The sequence below is a fragment of the Schistocerca piceifrons genome, unplaced genomic scaffold (genome assembly GCF_021461385.2).
Source record: "Schistocerca piceifrons isolate TAMUIC-IGC-003096 unplaced genomic scaffold, iqSchPice1.1 HiC_scaffold_1870, whole genome shotgun sequence".
In the NCBI taxonomy this organism is placed as follows: domain Eukaryota; kingdom Metazoa; phylum Arthropoda; class Insecta; order Orthoptera; family Acrididae; genus Schistocerca; species Schistocerca piceifrons.
The window spans coordinates 3,166,880-3,187,550 of record NW_025727757.1 but is presented as its reverse complement, the minus strand read 5'-3'; the positions used below and the strand labels follow the sequence as shown (position 1 = coordinate 3,187,550).

General features: G+C 43.2%; 1 protein-coding gene across 1 annotated transcript in view; it reads left to right on the top strand.

Moving 5' to 3' along the window:
* Nucleotides 1-1,201: 1,201 nt before the first annotated feature.
* The window catches only part of LOC124741120 (mucin-2-like), a 261,502-nt gene continuing 242,032 nt past the window's right edge, over nt 1,202-20,671 (top strand). Inside the window, exon 1 of the mRNA XM_047248654.1 lies at nt 1,202-1,234. The gene's annotated coding sequence lies outside the window, so the exon portion shown is untranslated. The remainder of the gene's footprint in view (nt 1,235-20,671) is intronic.

Sequence of the window (20,671 nt, the reverse complement as noted above, 5' to 3'; positions counted from 1 at the left end):
GTGGCCGTAAGTTTTCCTTCGCTTCACCTACAAGCACACAAGTTTTCCACCGCTAACATTTTCAACTTGATACGCCAAAGTCTTCCTCTGTTTGTGGTTTATCCGTACTTAAAAAGAAAGTTATGCTGCTAGAAATTCTCGCAGTAACGGCGATCAGTCGCTTCTTTTTCTTTATGTGTTGCGTTTTGTCGACACGTCCCCCATGTTCAATGAAAAATACTGAACGACACAGCGTACATTGTACCTTCGTATACTCGTGGTTTACTTCGACAGGGAACTCTCCTGTCATGGTTTTAGAGGAAGAACACTTTCTTCTCCTCGTATTAACGGGCACGAGTTTCCCTCACATGCAGCAAACAACAGACAATGGAGGGCACTAAAGCGAACCTGCCGAACCCTGTGTTGCAACTGACGGCTACTTCTAACTGTTGTCCCTAACAGTCTGAGGACATTGCGTCGGCTGCATCTGCGCGCCTCCCCCCGTCGGAGGTTCGAGTCCTGCCATGGGCATGTGTGTGTGTGTGTCGTCCTTGGCGTAACTTAGTGTAAGTTGGATTAAGTAGTGTGTAAGCTTAGGGACCGATGAGCTCAGCAGTTTGGTCCGATAGGAACTTAACGCCACCACCTCGGTTGCATCTACTACAAATTTGTCAAACAACAGTGAATAGCTAATGCGTAACTACGAATACAATTGAACATTGATAGCACTTTAACGTTCTTTAACGACAACTTGTTACATCCGTCCTTCACTTCCGGCGTAGCAAATGATCGAGAAGACGCTGTATTTTGGTCACGGGTTGAGGACGGGTGTGAACAGATGATTTTCCGAATCGCGACGGAAAATCATCTGTTCACACCCGTCCTCAACCCGTGACCAAAATACAGCGTCTTCTTTTATCTTTGCGTTCTCAGGAAGCGGTATTTGCTAATCGGTTTACGAAACCCGGTTTTGGGAGCCCCATGTAGGAGGGGGCGTGTGTTACCAGCTGTATAGCGCGGGACGAGATGAACGGCCTGTGGCGTGGATGGGACGCAGGCTGCCCAGCGGTGCCGACACCGACGTCGACGCCTCGCCCGCCCTGCCGCAGCCGTTCCCTCGCCTGCCTGGCAACGCCGCCCCGTGACGTCAGAGCTGGGTGGGGGCAGCCGCGCGCCCCGGCTGTCTGTGCGGCCCAGTTCACAGTTGACTGTTGAGGGAGCGGCCGAGAGGACAGGAGCGTGCGACCTGACAAAGGTAAGGCGGCCAGCTGGCTACTGGAATTTCCGGACGCTGCCGATGTTCTGCACGCTTTTGTGTGGTTTGTCGCGTAACTTACGAAGGCAACGTCAAGGAACTGCTCTTGTCTAATATATTGTCTTACTTTTAAAAATCGCGATGGCTACGAACAAAGGGGTCGCGAACAGGGTGTTAAATTACTGCTTTGAGTGTTCATTAATTTATTGCTCGTTATTTATCGCCTTGCTCGAGCCTTTTAACCGGTGAAAACTTGATCAAGAATAAGGTAGAACGGATGGAAAATACCGCCACATTCAGTCGGCTAGTGTTTCGATGTGGCAGTGTAGATTTCTCCAGAATTTTCGTACCAAAGGTATTTAATATGAAAACCTCGCGTTATTATGTTCGTAGGACGCAAGTTTTCGAAAAGCATGAAGTTCGGCACTTGTGACTGGGTGAGTTTTATGGCGACACGGCGTCTTCTGCCACTGGTTCCAGCAGCCGTGGTTGTCTGTAACACTGGACCGCTTGCCTGGAACTGGAGGTTGGTTACAGGTTGCCTATCTAGCGGTTTGCACGGATGACAAAAATTTGTTTTTCAATATTTCGCTTACTTTTGCCGACTTTAAACATCTAAAATGTTGTCCTACCGTACTCATTCAGAGGTATAATCTGACATTACGGGGTCCACACAGTAACATAACTATCACAGTTGGTAACTTGGCGTGTCTCGAGGTGACGTATTTCATGGCGCTGAAATACGCGGACGTCATTCAGCCAGTCTTCCAGAATGACGGCAGTTAGCGATTTGCAATAAACTCCGGACGACATTTAAAACACTTAAGATATTTCTCGGTAACCCCCCCCCCCACACACACACACACATATACGTTAATTAACACATATTCGCCGCTCATGCAGTCACCTTCCGCATGAGACTTAACGTTTTAGTTTATTACTTCATTGCAACTGACTCTATATTACCAACAGTTTGCAGACTGTCCACACACACCATACAAAGTGTCGGCAAAATTAACATCGTCGTACAGTTATGACGTCACACGTTTAGCCGTACGAAAAACTGGCTTTTGTTTTGGCGACTTCGAAAACACGATAAGAATAATTTCAAACCGTCCCTAACTTTTTCTCGCCTACAGGCTTAACATTAAGTAATACACACGTTAAATCGTCTGGAAAGTAATCAGACGTCGGAAGTTGTTTTGTGCATGGGCATTCCGAATACTGTGTAATCTACTCGCGGATCACAACAGGTGGCGCCTTGCCGACGTGCTTCTGGCCGTGAAACGGAGCACTCGCGTTCATTTCACTACTTTCACGATTCTGTGAAGTTGAGATTGCGATGCGCGAGCGATCTGTTGCTTTGCTTAATATCCTGGTTAGACTGAGGCTGAGATTTGATTAGTAGTTGGCGAATTCTTGAGAATTTATCGTAATGTTTTGTGCCTCTTGAAGTAAACCTTTCGTATTGTTGTTTATCGTTCTGTGACGTCACGTCTCCTAGTATGAGATTACTAATGAAAGGGAAGCGATAACACACCACAATTTTTCTGCACTACACGACGGTGCAGCGCTTCGTCTGCCCGTTCTCGTGTTAATATTTGTCTGGTAAGAGGGCCTGGTGTGCCGACAAAGCAGCGCATCGGCGATCTCTCTGAGACGCGTCGTGTTCTGCGTGGCTTGTCGTGCTTGCGCATCAGTCGCATCGTAAGTGACGAAAGAATGAATATTACCGATTGTGAACTGTCACCAACTTCTGTACTTGAGGTTCAAATGACACGACTTAAAGTGCAGTGTAAATTTTTGTGTGCAGGCTATTGACGACGGTAGAGTAGAGACTTAATTTCTCATTTCCAGTGCAATAGTATCGAACGTGGAGGTAGGTTTATGTTGTCACTTTCCGTCAGAAGAGTGAATGACGTCAGAATGGTAACATTTGTAGAGAGATTTGCTAATTATATTTGACTGAAACCTATAGTAAATACTTCGTTTAGCCACTTACTGTTCATGAAGCCTTACCCATTATCTACGTTAAGTCTGTTTCGGAATTACGGGCTGGCACTAACGTCTTACTGACGCAGTGCTGAAAATGTGTATCAGTTAGAGTCCACATCGCCACAAAACGCAAATTTGAGTACCACAACTATATAATTTTCAATTTTGACAATCGGTGTGTTGATGTACCGGTTTTCGAAGTTAAGTTTTCTTCCCTGTCGCAGGGACAGGATGATTTGATAAAAGTCGCACGAATTCTGTGAATAATAATTACCCCGATATCGGTGTTCCAAATTGCTTTCACTCTTTTGACGTTGAAGTTTGTGTGGTGGTTTTCGTATTTATACTGGTCTATCAGAAAATATGCAATGCAATTGATGCACACCGTATTAAAAGACCTCTCCAAAACGTCTCGTGTGTAGCGAGATTAGTTGTGTCGAAGTGTGGGGAAATGTGACGTTGACGGATGAACAGTAGCCGCAGCAGAAAAACAATTTCATAAAAAGGCCGCCAGTTACTCGCGAATGTGTGGAATCCACGCTTTGAGTCACACATCGATTGCCCGTAATAGGGGACTAAGATCACTTACGTCTTAAGAGTGTGTACAGTGTTTCTTGGTGCTTCTAATTCTTTAGCTGTTTTGTCCACGGGCAAAGTGTGTGACAGTTGCGTAACTTTCCTCAGTGCGGTGCTTGACACGGTACTTGGGCCGGCAGTGGAGACGGTGGCGAGGCAGCGCCCTGACGCGAGGCTGAGGCAGTGGCGGGGCTCCCCCACAGGGAGTGGCGGGGCTCCCCCACTGGCTGGCCACACTCACGTCCAGACAGCCGCGGAGGTCTGGCGTGGGCCGTCAGCTGTCGTAGGGCCGCGAACCTCGGTAGCTATACTGATGCGTCAATGGGGAACGGATTTACACCGGAAAGAAATTATTTCCAATTCTTGCCACCAAGTGGACTTGGAAATGTCTCCATAAGTTAATGGATTGGGAACGGAACGTGGGCAGGAAGGGGGAACAAGTTGAGAAAGGCAGAATTTTGATTTTATTACTAACCGCCATTTGCACAATTCGTTCAGTGTGAGCACCGGAGACTTCGGCGAGATGTTGCACAGCGAGAGATTCGCACCTGGTATCCAAAACTGGAACAAATTTTTTCCAGCTCAGACTGGTATCGCATTAACGCGTTAGCACATCTACCAAGTTGCGTTGCCATACGATAATTACAGACCACAGTGGACATCGGCGAGTAGGTGCATTTTACTTCAGACCAGCCGCCTCTGTCGAAGAAAAAAGCGATTGGCGACAATTTCGCTGCCGCCTGTGTGGCCCGTTTGGTCATAAACCACTCAGTACTCAGTCAGTTAAAAGGAATCTACAGTTGCCTGACTTCCGTCGTGTTTCATTTCTGTTAGAGCACCAACTCTCGGTACGTTCTGTAAATACCCGTATGTTCAGTACAGGCGGCTGTCTGGAGTAGGTCGCAGCTGCTGATACCGGACTTCGACATTGACTCGTGGCGTAATGATGTGATGTGTGACGTCACACACACTTACGGACACAACAGAACGCAGTGATGTTCTCATGGCTCCCATATTATTTTTTGTAATGTATGCTGTGGTGGAAAAGTCATCTGTTGCATAGTCCGAGGTCTAGGCTAGCCCGACAGGCTACAGTATCGTTGTAAGTTACTGGAGCCAAAGAAATGCAATGTTATAGTAACAAGAAATTTTGCTGCGGCACGTATTTTACGCATGTTAGATTTCGAAGAGTGTTCCATGCCCATTTTGATGTCATGGAGCGAAATGAGTTGGAATCGGCACTATTTTTCACTAGTGGGCGCCGTTCGTCCCTAGTGTAAAGGCACGCCGGCAGGTGTGGCCGTGCGGTTCTGGGCGCTTCACTCTGGAACCGCGTGACCGCTACGGTCGCAGGTTCGAATCCTGCCTCGGGCACGGACGTGTGTGCTGTCCTTAGGTTAGTTAGGTTTAAGTAGGTCTAAGTTCTAGGGGACTTAATAAGCTGTTAAGCCCTCCAGTGCTCAGAGCCATTTAATGTTGGACAAGACGCGCGCAGCCTCTGCACGAAGAGGCGTCGGTGCAGCCAGCCAGCCCCGCACGCGTCTGACACGTGAGCACGGCGCCCCGGGGAGTCCCCACGTCCCAGGCGAGTACAGCAGGGGTGGGCGGACTGAAACACCTACCTGTTTCGAAACAAATAAAACAATACAATGTAATGTTTCGATACGCAGTTTCGAAACAATTTGTGTTTTGTAGTCGTGCTGACCTAACATTATGTCATCTTGAATGTGTACTGTATAAATATTTCCGTATAAACACAAATGAGATGTGAGAGTGCTAATTAAATCGCAGAAAATATGAAACTTTCACTTAGGTGTCTTGACAGTTTTATATTTCCTGCAGCAAATGCGCTGCTTTCGTGTCGTGTGACTTTTATACTTTCCAACTGGCTGAGGACAGAGTCGGTATGTTTGACATTGCAGATTTCCCCAAACTCATTTCCCTGTATTGTAGCTCCTAATTTTGATAGTTTTATGAGTGAAAATCTGTATGGGCTCTTGAAAAGGCATATCATGAGATGTAATTTATTGAGATAGCGTTCTGGGAAGCGACGCACTGAAATAACATTTATGAGTGTGCCACTCACTCTTTTCTTACAGTTAAATTTACCATTGTTTCTCTCACAGAGCAGGCCTGCAAAGTGACTGACCCACACAGATCAAAAATTTGCCATAACAGACTGGAGCATATAACGCAATGGTCAAATATGGCAGTTTTTCATCAAACATTAGTTAGCTGGGTACAGCTCATAATATGTAACCTGATAGAACTGGAAAACATGTTAAAACATTTCAAGGTAACTGAAATGCAGAGATCGGTATGTTTCCTTGAAGTATAAAATCCAGCCTAAGATTTAAATAATTCCTACAGGCAGGTACAGATTCCATCCTCAAGTTTAGCAGTTCCTGTATTAATGGCCTCGTTGCTCTAATCTGATTTTTAGGTCTGACAGTGACTTTGTAAACGTTTGCTTAATAAGACAACTTTTGGCACGGTTACATTTCTTTCGCTGCTAATTTCTGTTGTGACTTGCACAAAAGGAGATAGTATTTCACAAGATTTTTAAATACCTGACCGTTGGACAGTTTTGTTTGTAAATCCGCACTGAAGATGGCGAGGGTGTAAAGGCTATTTGATTTTCAAAAGCCTGTCAAACATTTCATACAAGGACTTCCATCTCGTAGGGCAATCTTGTTTCGTTGTTAAAATAGGGACGCCCATTTGCTTCCGAATATTGTGTAATTTCTCAAGTGCTTGAGGACTTATTTTGAAAAATTCCGTTACTGACTTTACTTTTGCTCTTGTCTCAGTAATTGGTTCAAGGCTTATTTCCACAGTTAAATTCAGTGTATGTGCAAGACAAGGTACGTGCCACCACTTGCACATCATCACAGCCTCCACCAGATCTGTAGTGCAAGCTATAATTTTATCGGTAATACCGAAAGCTGATATCACATTTTGTAATTCACTGGAAATGTTTTCAGCTGTATGCTTGTTATGGAATTTACAACTAGATATGAAATATGACTTAAGATTGCAGTTTTCATTAATGAAGTTTGTTCACAGACGTCCGTCTATCAGTCGTAATGCAGATGTAGGATGTAGCTTGCACTGCAGCTCGTACTCGTGTTAGGGTGTTGTCGAACACTTGAGAGAGTAAACTGTTGGAGACGGTTTTTCTACTGGGGGGTAAATAGTTTTCATTTATAAATAAGTCATTTTTCTAAACTCTTCACTCTCAACTATTCTTTAACAACACGTCTCAACATCTATTCGTCTATTTTGGCTCGTTTGGATGAAGGTACTGCTCTTATTGCAAATCCAGCCATCTCTGTGTACCACACCTGCCCAGAACTGAATCGGCAGATTCCTGAACAATTGCTGTGGAAGTTTAACTGGCTTCGTCACTTTCCAGATTCATAAAAACTGGTTTCGACAGAGTTTCACTTAAATTGACTGTTGGATGCTAATGTCCCAAAAGTATGTTTAAGCAAGAGGTTGAACAATTAAACGACAACACTGCCGAACGTTTCCTCAGGATTCATCCTCTTAAAATAATCCCCCACAGTGCTTCATACCGCCATAGCTGAAGACAGTAGAACCACCACGAACGGAACTGGAGGCGGGAGCAAACTGCAGAAAGAAGGGATACGTTTCTGGGATTCCCACATTCCGTTAGTACGGGTAATAAACCCATCCAGCTAGTTTCCATGCACACAAAGGAAATCATTGTGGAGAATAGGCACATTAACTATACTCACAAATAACGCCACGTAATTCGAATATATAAGGGGAAAAATTTTTGTCCCTCAAGGTGTTTCGAACCATTACTATATAAATTCACCCCGCTTCCCAGCCCTTCCCGTTCACCAGAACACCACCACTGATACATCAAGCAGCTTGCTTGCAGTTATACCTACATCTGATTTACGTATACGTCTTAAAACTGCCACTCCACGCCTTTTTTATCGAATATATTGTAGGCTTACTTGCGTTTTTCGATATCATTAGTGTAAATGAACAGAGAAGCGTATGTTATAAAAGATGTGTAATTTAACTGAATGATTTTCACACATTTTTTATTTTGAATGTGAGTAGTGTGCGTTATTTTATTGTTTGGTTAGTGTTTATAAAGTAGATATTCCGCCATTTCGGAATCGGGCAGTCAGCTAGAAACGAAGTTTTATTTTCGGAAGTCTTAAGCTTCATGCTGTTGTTCGTGAAAAAGATTTCGACACTCTTGAAAGAGTTTCATGAAGTGATACGCTATGTGTGTTTCAGTATCTGTGCCCGAATCTCATCCGACACAGAGCGGAATTAAACATCACTGTTTCTATACAATTAGTCCGTTCCACGCTTAAGTGGAGGGAAACAGCGTTATTCTGAAACAACGATACAGTTTTTGTCTCTGGCTCGAGATCGAATCTGGTTCCGTTGTTCGAGACAGGGCAGAATGAAACACCACTGTTTGGAAACACAGAACCACAGCCGTTTCGAAACACTGAAACAGTTCCACGTATCGATACACTGTACCGAAACATAGAAACAGCGGCCAAGTCTACAGTACAGATCGGGCTGTTCCGTCCACGGTTTTGTTTCGTTTGCTCTGTTTTATTGCGTCTCACTATTAAGTTACCCTTTTTCGCGTGCTTTCAAATTTTCGTTGGATCTGAAGAATATTCCCGCGCATACTTACGACGCGAGTTATCGGTAACGATCAGTATGGCTTCTGAATAATACAATAAATAATAGAGTTGAACTTTTTACTGCTGATGTTACAACGAAACGTGCTTTCCAATATGCAGTGGCAACACACATTGATTACTAATGGCCTTCAGTATAACAGTCATGTTGATTCTAGAAACAATATAGTGGAAATAATAGTGCACTGAAGCTCTCTTTCTATCGCTACATTGCCGACAGTAAACATTGTTGAAACTGTAGTTCAATTCTTTTATCTTGGCGGCTCGTGCATGCCCGCGCAGACGCGGGAGATTGCTGCGTTGCCAGTTGCAAACGACGCACGCGCCAACAGAAACAGCGCCATAGTATAGTATAGTTCGCAAACTTACGTTTAGGGGGAGCGCGCAGTTTATGAAGTAAAGCCACCACGGCCGCATTAACCCTTCCGCTGCTACAGAGACGTGCTCCCCGCATTCCGCGCTGTGCGCGATTTTGTCATCACTGCGCTGGTCGCCTGTGCTGACACACGGTGTTCCCACTGCTTTGACACACTTATCATTCGATTTCACAAAAAATGTTGGACCCAAAAATTTGATTTTTACACATGTTCTTGACTGATACCTTCCCCCCATAAATGACTTAATTTTGTTTCCATGTTCAACGCAGTTATTGTGCAGCATTACATTTAGTAAACCATTGCACAAAATTTTGAACAGTTTGCAGAGGTAAAAGTCCATAGCGTATACTTTCCGTATGGTCGATTTTAGTTGCCACAATGTTGGGAATGAAATCTAGACAAGATACCTAAATTTCGTATAAAATTTACTGTATAACAATATCTCACTTAATTTAAGTACCAGTTAGGTGTCGTATGTAATATTGAGAAATATTCCGTCTTCCGCGACTGTAATAAAAGTTTTGTTTACACCGGGCGTTTGGCTTTATGTTAAGTCACTTCAATCAATCAAAAGGAAGTAGACAAAATACATTAAACAAAACTTTGGACTTACAAAACCATTAGGACTTATCAGTGAAGTGCTCTGAGCTATGTCAAATATAAATTTTGATCAGCCGACACAAACGTTGAATATTGTGTTACCGCAGCGCAAAACTACGAAAGGTGACTTAGCAATGGAGGAGACAAAATACTGTCCACTGAAGATGCTTCAAAAGAGAAAAACGCGTCTGGTCTAAATAAGACGCTTATTACAGTTGCAGAAGAGGAATATATTTCAATACCATTGTAAAACAGCGACTGTGTAACAAAAACAAGAAAGAAGGTATTATTGTGTATGTGCCTTACCTTTCATTGTTGTCAATCGCTGCGATTGTCATCTGCATCGCTGTAGTCAGTGTCGCGTTCCGAATCATCAGGTCTTAGAGTGATGGCGATGCGTTCAAGCAGCTTGTCAATTACAATTTCCCTTTCCATGTCCTCCTCCTGTAGCCTTTGTGCATGCTGAACACATTCAGCCCACGCTGAAGGAGTAATTGTCATGTGCTTCGTGCAAAAGCCTTTTTCTGTATCGGCAATTTTAAATGTCACTTTTCGTTCTGTGGCATACCCTTTCACTTGTGCCCAAATTAACACTATCAGATTGTAGTGACAATGACACGGTGGCAAACGCAAAACTATATGTCCATGTTCCTGAACAATACAATAGATTTCATAAACTTTTGTGCGAGGCTTATGGAGCGCTAAAATTCCATCATTTCGGCGCGAGTTTGGTTTGCAGTATGTGGTATGTTTTTACTTGCAAGCCACAACATATCGGCTTTTTTGTACTTGTTGTGGGTGTCTTGTCAACAGCGGAGTGATAACTCGCATGTCCATTACAATCACCGAGTTTGCAGGCAAGTAACGGAAAAACTGATTCCTAAACCACAATTTAAATGTCTCTGAGTTCATTTCGGACTGATAATCCACTGAATTGCTCTTTTTTGCCCGTAACACTAATTTGCTTTCTGGAATGATTCCGGAAGCAGAACCAGCGTGAAGCACAATTATTCGTCCACCTTCACCAACTGGTACTTTAAACCCACCCGAACCATCACTCATTTTCCAACACGCTTTTCTTGTGTGATTTTGGTTTACCAATGTTTCGTCCAAGAAAAAAATGTTCTTATTCCCTGATTTTCTTACTTCAATAATACGTGTTACAAACTGTGCCCTTGAACCAGCGATATCACTACGTTCCATGAAACACTTTCTTTCGTCATTTGTATGTACATCTTTGAATCCAATATTTTTAAGTATCTATTCATCGAAGTCATCCAATGATACAAAATCCGACGAATTTGTGATCAAATTTGTTAGAATTGGATGCCCCCTTTAGAGAGGAACTAATTTTCATTAGGATTTCTTTTGGCTCTGTCGTTTTCAAGAGTTTTCAATGTCCCCAGTTAAAATGAACACCCTTTATAACATTAACAGTGTTTATAAATTGGGAAATATTCCATCTTTAGCGACTGTAATAAAACTTTTATTTATACCAGTCATTTCGCGTTTTTCTAAAACGTTCTGATTAAAACAAAGTTGGCGAAGCATACAAAACTGAATTGTGAACGTAATAAAACATAGAAACTAAAATATATTATCAGTGAGGTGCAGTGCCCCAACAATTTGTGTTTGTCCCAACGGACTGCAAATACTTAAAACATCGATCAGTCGACGAAAACATTGAATATGATGTTTCAAAGCAGCGAAGCAAAGAATTGAGTTAGACAATCAAGTAGCTCGGCAACGTACGAGCCGAAATTCTGCTCTAAATAATACTTTTAATACTGTCGCAAAAGAATATACCTCAGTATGAATAGTAAAACAGCGGGTGCGGAAGAGAAGATATACAATCAAAACAGATAACTTGAATACTGTATGTGTGCCTTTTCATTGTTTTTAATTGCTGTGAAAAGAAATATTGGAGGAAAAAATTAGAAAAACCGAAAACTTTTGATTATAATGAAGAGACAGAGCACCAGAAATTTCAAAAAATTACATTCAAACGAATAAAATGCATGAAGTAAGACATTTCGATATTGTTTCTAAATAAAGAAAATATCAAGCAACCAACAAGATTTGAACTCTGAACTTATCGATTAACAGTCGGACACCTTAACCATTACGCTAACAATTTTTTCTTTTTTCTCATTTTGTTGTGTATTGTTCGTTGAATTTGTTCGGGGCGGACGTCGGATGACACCCGCTCAGGCTCGCTCAGTTTTTCACTGCAGAGGGCAGCCGACCCTCTGACCGAGCACGCTGAGCTACCGTGTCGGCAGCTCGTCGTTCAACACAACTCCTGGAGGACTCTGAATTACCACGCAAAATACCGACAAACACTGTTGGTATTTCGTCGAAGTACAATAGGAAATAAACCATTACCGCTGTTCTTTATTGCGAAAAAGCGGTTCGATAGAAGATACAAACACCTTTCCTTGCTATCGCCTGAATTAGGAGGCTTATTGCTTGTTTGGTTTAATTAGTTAATTGAATATGAAGCAATTGGTGTAAAGAATGCTTTTTCCAAACTTTCTATAAAAGAAAGTCTGCTATCAACACATTGCTTTTGTTCAATTGCTTTATTTATGACTGAACGTTTCTAAAACTGAAGACACCCAGTTCTTGTGTTAACCGCCATTTAAAAGAAAATTCGTTTCTGTACAAAATCTCTAATCCTCGCAATCGAAAGTTCCTGGCAGATTAAAACTGTGTGCCGGACCGAGACTCGAACTCGCGATCTTCTGTTGGAGCACTTGCCCGCGAAAGGCAAAGGTCCCGAGTTCGAGTCTCGGTCCGGCACACAGTATTATCTGCCAGGAAGTTTCGTATCAGCGTACACTCCGTTGCAGAGTGAAAATCGCATTCAGGAAAAGTCCCTTCACAATCGGTTTTTCTCTGGAGATGTGAAATTATCGAGAAAAATTTTCCATGCAAACTGGTACTTCGGAGCTTCGTGTTCGGACACCACACTTCTAGATGGAAGTCAACAGTGAACTAAACTACAGATTCAGTATGTTTTCAGTGAAGAATAAATAAACGAGACGCAGAATCATTCGTGAGTGGAAACGAAAATTATGTATATGTGTAAAAGTCTACGCTATTGTAGAGGTCCATCTGCTCTTTAAAGAACTTCGGATCAGTTACTGTCGCACTTCGTATGTTGTAATCTAAATTTCAGCTAAAGAAAGGATCCATCCGTCACTGATACTATAAGTAAACTTAAGTGTCAGTAGGACGTGAACAACAATGAATAGCGACAATGATAGGTCACCATACGTTCTAGAAAACACTATGATATATAAACTACTGAGCTTTATTTTGCAGGAAGAGTAAAGCCATTGGTGTATTTATTTTTCGTACTTTGCACTGAATGAAGTTCTAGACATTAATTTTAGAGTTCAAACACACGCTGCCTATTAATGATGCCTGCGTCTTTGTCTAAGAGTACGTTAGTCAGGAGCGAAATTGCGTTGAATTGGATGTACGTACTTAATAAATAGTGTTCCGGAAAGGAGTAATATAGTTCCGATACATTCACGTACGTAATCGTTGATTCCTTACGGCAAGATGGCAGATGGTAATGTACGCAGTATAGGTACGAGCACTGAAGTCAGTACGTAGTTTTGGCGCTGTGTGGTCAGTTAGTGCAGAAGTGCTAGTACATTCTGTGAATGGAAATATTAGGCGCTGCAGTGATTAATTGGACACGCACAGAAGTACTTTGATAACATTGTCACGTGCATTCTTGGAAGCAGGTTATGCGTGCAAATATTATCTATATTAGTCTAAGGACTTGTAAATACAGTATTGCCAACCTGTCTAACAGTTAAGAGAACTTTTGGCCGTACATAAAATTAGCAAGTGGATCGAAATCATGAGTTCGGTCGCTTAGTGACCACACCGGTACGGAAACGGAAGACGACAAACAGAAGGCGAAATACAGGACTACCATAAATGATTCACTCGTTTCCAGAATTCTAAATTTACAAAGTATGACAACTACAGATACGACTGATGGGTGGATATAAACTCAGACTCGGCGAGTTTAAACTGTACCGACCACCCCACTGTACGAATGCGCTGCCTTTACTAAATGTCGACAAGGCGACGGAAGAGTTTTCCTTTGCTGGAATACAAAAAATATTTGAACAAATGTGGCAGCTACAACCGTGGACGGGAGTGAACGAGATTTTTGTACGCAGTCCAAATAAGTCAACAGCAGGCACAAGCCGCGAACTCGAAATACAGCAGCAAAGTGTTGGGAAGATGATGCGTCGGCGGTAACACTTCGCACGACGATTAAAAGCGGAAGGTTGCGGCCGGAGCCTTCAGATCCGCGCCACAATGGAGGCAGCACTGGAGGATTAACATGTCGCCCCCGTGCTGAACTTCAGTGACGAAGCAACGTTGCATCTATAGGAAAAGGTGGCTTCCTCCTTAGGGGGTCCGTCAGGGGACCGCGTTTTCCCACCCCTACTGCCAGAGCTCAAGAGAAGGCGTCAGTGTTTCTGTGCTGGCCGCTGACAGCGTGTTGCTACGCGAGGTGCGGAACGAACTTTACTACCGCTGTTGTGTGTTTCGTGTCAGAAGTCCCTCACACAAGATTTGTAGTGTGCAAAATGTAAACTTGGTGGGTTTATGCTTCTATTCAAGCACGGATCCTATGTGTACACGCGGTACTTCGTAAAATATGGATCTCTGATAACGAATTAATCGTTTATACTGTTTTCCGAAGTTACTTCACGGTCGAAGATAATCTGCCGGCCGGGGTGGCCGAGCGGTTCTAGGCGCTACAGTCTGGAACCGCGCGACCGCTACGGTCGCAGGTTCGAGTCCTGCCTCGGGCCTGACTCTGTCCCATGTCCTTAGCTTAGTTAGGTTTAAGTATGTCCCATGTCCTTAGCTTAGTTAGGTTTAAGTAGTTCTAAGTTGTAGGGGACTGATGACCTCAGAAGTTGAGTCCCAGTGCTCAGAGCCATTTGAACCATTTGAACTCATCTGTTTTCGCACTAACGCCGAAATAATGGCAGATGTGAAGTGGTTGCGGAACATAAAACCACCTAAAAACACTAAACAGTGGAAAGGCATCTGCACTGGGTGAGGTACCTTCAAGATTCTGCACAAATTTTGAGAAAGAACTTGCTCCCTTCACAGAAGCTGTTTATCGCAGACCGCTGGAACGATGAGTAGTACCAAGCGATTGAAAAAATTGCTGTTTTCAAGAAAGGTCAACGGACAAATTAAAACAAGTCTACGAGATAACGCTGCCAACACGTGTGTTATGTGACACGGCCCTTAACTGCTGAAGTCCAGAAGAAATTCAACGTGCACAGGTGTCTATCCGGAGTCTGTTTATTGCGTATATCTGCCGTCCACGTCGTCGTTCTGAGCGCTCGATGTGACGGCCGCAACAGCAAACACACACTGGCAGCACCCGAGTCTCCTTACAGTGGTACAGGAAAGTTACGAAGTTCCATTGAAAAACTAGTCTGTGTCATAATTCCACAACTGTGGGCATTTATTATGCAATCAGAACATTCGCCACATCTTCCACCGTACGTTAACGAAACCCGCTGCCCGATTATTTTTGGTCGTTGTGGACGTCTTTGTGGTGACGTCTCTCAATGTCGCCATGGAGGCGGAATGTCCATCTTGGACTGCTCCCTCCCTGCCTTGTGGCGCAAATCTGAAGTCGCCTCCGGCCCGTGTGTCTGCTGTTGCGGCATTCAATCGTTGCACGCGATGCAGACGGTATGGTTCGAACCGTAACCACCGACGCATTACCTTCCACAACTTTCCTCCGGTATTTGGAGTCCGTGGCTTGTGGCTGCTGTTAGGACTGCTTACGAAAATTTCGCTCACCCCCACACAGCGGTTGCAGCTGCCACATTTGATCAAATATTTCGCAAATTCCAACACACGAAAACTCTGCTCTCGCTTTGTCGGCATTTTGGCAAGGCGCTGCATTCTTAATGTCAGGTGGTAGGCACAGTTTAAACTCACTGTGTTTGCCGCCGTTATATTCGTGCTCGAACCATATTTGTACATGTAATGTTTCGGAAAATTTAGAATTCTGGAAACAAATGATTTATGGTAGCTCTGTATTTCGCCTTCTGTCCGTCGTCTTCCCTTTCTGTGGCAGTAATGTCACTGAGCGACTCAACTTACGGCTTAGATCCGCTTCCTGGTTTTATATAATGCCAAAAATGTTTTTTAAATTTTTACCCAGATCGGTTCAGCAAATTATATTTACGAATTCTTTGAATGACGTAGAAAATATTTGTACTCATCATCTGCCTCCAAGAACACCCCCGACAATGTTTACAATCCATGTACTTCGGTGCCCTTACTATTAGTCACGGCTGCGCGTAATATTTCTTTCGCAGAAAGTACCAGCACTTCGGTACCTGCTGACCACTCAGTGCCGACACTCAATGTACTGACTTTTAATGCCAGAACATGCATGTGTACTTTATTATCCGGAATCTTTCCGTAAGCAATCTACGATTACGTTCATAAATAAATATATGCCTCCTTGTATCGCAGCCATATTACTCCTTTGTGGTACACAATTTAATTATGTACTTACGTGGAACCAATTAATTAGGGAGGAATTCTTACTTGAAATGAGGATGAGGGAATCGATTTTTAATTTTTTATTAATGACATCTTTATCAGCAGTTAATCATCAAATGGCTATGAGCACTATGGGACTTAACATCTATGGTCATCAGTCCCCTAGAACTTAGAACTACTTAAACCTAACTAACCTAAGGACGTAACACAACACCGTCATCACGAGGCAGAAAAAATCCCTGACCCCGCCGGGAATCGAACCCGGGAAGGTTAATCATCGGGTGTGAACGAATGGCAGCAAAGGTAAATACTCAGACCAACAACGATAGTGAATGATAACCAAAAATGCAACAAAAAAAAAATTCCTATGCGCGTCCTGTGTGGCCTAACAGATACTGCAGGGCCTCCTGCACCCCGTATTCCTACACACCACGGCGAGGCACGGATTTCTGAGCGGAAGAGAACCCACGGCCCCTTCCATCGGTCCAGTGCAGTCAGGACTCAGCAGCCGACACGGCAGTCAAATACTGTCCCAACATGTGCAGAGGTCACTGAGGAAACCTCGAAGAAAGTATAATAGCAGGTGCAGCCGTGTCTGTTCTCACAGTTAGATGCAGTACGCAGTCTTCACATGACAAATGGCGCAGTTTTTATAAGTTCATGCAAAGCTTTATTAACGAAGTTTTTGTCGAACGAAACTTTCCAGATAGGACTAAACAAAACTACTATGACGTAAACAGTTGTGTTTGGTGACCCACACTGTAGTTAAGTTGAAGCGGCAGAAATCAAACTTGGTATTTGACCCTGAAGTTACTGCAGCTTGCAGGCGTGTGTATACCGATATGTCGCCTTGTTACATTGTGGGAAACCGCACAGGTAACGGAGTGTTCGGTTGATTTTTTTCTTTGCACGTAAGTTTCGATACAAAGCCACTAAATGTGGCACCAGTGCTCCGGTAGTATAAAAACCGAATATGGCGACTGCTGAGTCTGTTCGGCATCAGCCAATCACAGCCCAGATAACGCCCGCGCATTACGAACTGTTAAAAATAACTACCGGTTGCTACAAAAACTGCTGCCGCAGAACAACCGTTCAAGCCATCGTAGTTGGCGCAGCCCTAGTGAGCAGACAGAAAAGTTCGAGCACTCGGATAAATACCAGGGCAGCCAACAGTCAATGGAATCTATAAAATGTTCTGAATGGCCAGCTCATACGAATTAATTACGTTAAAAACTTGCTACATATAAGCTTCTCTGTAAGACTGAAATCAAAATAACTTTGGAAAATACAAGCGGAGACGATTTAGAGTTAAAAACGCTTGTAATGCTGGAAATGACAGTAAAGTGTTTGTAAGGATACATTCTGAACCTATAATTTGCTCGAGTCTTGACGATCGTATCCCGTCTACACGTATGGCGTGGTGCAGGTGATTTCTGTACTGTCCAGAAATAAGGTGGACTGCGCAAAGTATTGTTCGCGTTAAACTGCAATGTAGGGCCTCAGGTATTGAGACAGGGGCTTACAATCTCAGCCGTGTCGTTACTCAGCAATGCTGAGCGGACGTAGAGGCAAGTGGAGGACGGAGTTGTTTACTCGGAATGCAGCGTTCTGTAGCAGGAAGCGCTGACCGTGCTCGCTTCTTGGAAAAAATAAAATACGAAACTTAAACGAAGCACTACACAAAGGCCACGGCATGCAGCGTTCGTTGCGGCCGTTACGAAAGGGGGAGGGGGGGAGTGTCACGTGACGTCAGAGCCGCTGCCCCGCCACTTCTGGGACATTTGCTTTCCTATAGCAGGGCGTGTGTGTGTGTGTGTGTGTGTGTGTGTGTGTGTGTGAGAGATTGTCCGCAATGGCACTGATAATGTCGTACGTGGTTGTGAGTGTTGTATTGTTAAGTAAGTAACTTCGTATGTCGCAATCTCACTTTCATGTTGTCCGCGGCTCGTGGTCTTGCGGTAGCGTTCTCGCTTCCTGCGCGCGGGGTCCCGGGTTCGATTACCGGCAGTGTCAGGTATTTTCTCTGCGTCGAGATGACTGGGTGTTGTGTGTCTTTCATCGTCATTTTGTCCTCATTCACTTGCAAGTCGCCGTAGTGGCTTTAAAGAACTTGCGGAGCGGCGGCCGAACCGCCCCAGCCACCTGTGCCATACGCTCATTATTTATTGCTTTCATTTTTCACAATGACAGTTATCTTTCAGTTATTTCTCTTTGATTTTACGCTGGAAATTGTCTTAATGCATGCAATGTAAATGTGCCGCTGCTGCCCTATAGAAATGATCTTTAAAGCTGAGTACAGTCGTGTTGCCTTCCCAGTCTCGCCCACACACAGACTATCGCGTATCCAGCGACGTACTTACCTGTACGACACGTATCACGTTCTACTGTCTGAAGTGTGGAAGCTTTGTTCACAAAAAATGTCAAAACTGTTGCCGGTAGTAATGTCAGATTCGACATAAAGAGCGGCAAAGTACAGAATAGTATTCTAATTATCAGTATGTTGTCAGTTTTAACCTCAGAGCAAAACAGTTTTCTCATTGTTCTAGTCATGTCAGAAGGCAGCAACATGCAGCTCACAACTTTTACCTAGCTCATTATCTGGAATTTATTCAGCTTGGTACTAAGTGGCAGAACAGATATGACAAGAAAATTACTGATTCCCTTAGAATTGATCTTTTCCAAAACAGACTTTATGTTTAGAAGAGAAGTTCTGACACAGTACTCCCGATGAAGTAGGTAGGATACTTCGGAGTACGTCTCGACTGAATAAAAATTCCCTCGTATTTAATGCATGGGTGTCTGCTGCATCCGATCCCTGAAAAGCAACCAGTGTAATTCTTCCGTAATTACCGGCGGTATAGGGGTCCTGTTTGTTTCGGTTATCATCACAGAGGGCATTAGTGCCAACTAAAACACTGTTCTCAATAAGATTTCTGTTCAAAATATTATCTGTTTACACCTGTTCCGCTCGCGAATGCCGCGTGGGTGGCGCAATCGTCGGTAAGGTCTCTTTGACAGCAATTTCTCGATTTTTCTCGTCGCGGTCATTCAACTGCAAGCCTAAAACCTTCGAAGATACGCTTTGGCACGCCACTTTTTCAATTACAGGCCACACGTCCTGTGGATAAATTCAGTCGAGACCGTTTGTAGCGCTCAACTTTTAACGACTTGTCTCCTATAACACCAAAATCTAATGGTTCCATCTAAACCTTACGTGAATGCTGTATTTCGGCTACAGCACCGAAATCTAACAGTCCCATGTAATCCCTATCTGAACGCTACATTTAAAAACTCCCTTAGTACGTCTTTTTCCGACTTACCGAATAAAACTAAGTATTTTTATTCCATTTTCGGAGAAATGCATCGGCTGTAAGGTCCAATATTCGTTTTTTTCTGCATTTTTGTTGCTATTTTATGGACGTAACGCGTATTTTCAAACTCCTTGTGCAGGTTGTTGGTTTCAAATCAAGCATCACAACGAAGACATCGTCAAATGCAAAATGAGTACGCACATCTTAGATGTGAAAAGCAAACAAAGGTAACAGATTACGTCAAGTAGGACAGTGTATTGTAGTAAGCGTTACTGTACAGCATATAGTCCAGAATCTGTAACAAGAGATTCATTTTTTTGCATTCAGATGATACAATTGTATGGTCACTAATTTTCACAACTTTTTCAAGAGCGAAAAATTTTTTGAATGATTCTAAAATATTTCTTTCCCAGCAGCAGTTATTCGCTGATTTTTGTAGACTTCATGGCGGAACCATTTTTACATATTCTTGGAGCTTCTTCTGGACGCACTCTGCTAGATCTTGTGGCATATTTGGAGTGTTGTTACCTGTGTGGATTGTTTCTTCATTGCCCATCACATCTTCTTTATACGAATTATCTTGAAGTTCTATGTAATTTGATTCTAAATGACTTTATAATTTTTCGTCCACTAATAGTCACGGAAGAACTTTTGCTTCATTCAGGTGTCTGTAACTCATAGAAAACCTCCTTTAGAAGAAACATCTTTGCTCTCCGTGACAAAGGGCTAACAATAATAATGGGTAGCCTATTAATCGACCACCAACTGAAACTAAACTAGACTCTCCCAATGCGCCATGAAGCTTACATTCCAAGTTGCAAATGAAATGTGGACCCTGTTAGTTATGGCCGCAGATGGCGCCAACCCAGTGCAATGTATACCTTTCAGCATAAAAGTTAACCGTTTTCGCTCTTCTGTGTTAAAATGTGTCGATAAAAATCGTAGTTCAGGATCGCTGAAACTCCTTTATTGATTGCTAGTTTCAGATCATTGACGAGTCATCTCCCGATCTAAATGTACAAAATAGCGTAAGAGGTGAACAATAGCATAATACGTTTTATGTTCAAAATTCCATTCTACGATACACACACATATGTAAGTAGTAATATGTATTGGTATGTATCAGCCACGAGGCATTACACAGCGCCATAATCTGTTGAGATGAACCGCTCTTGCTGTCACGCACACACTGAAAGATGTTATAGACCGTGATAAAAGTAATGACGTACGAAGGGCATTTCGTAAGCGGTATACACGTTTATTCTCAGCTAGTGCTTGATTTGTGAAGAAATGTTT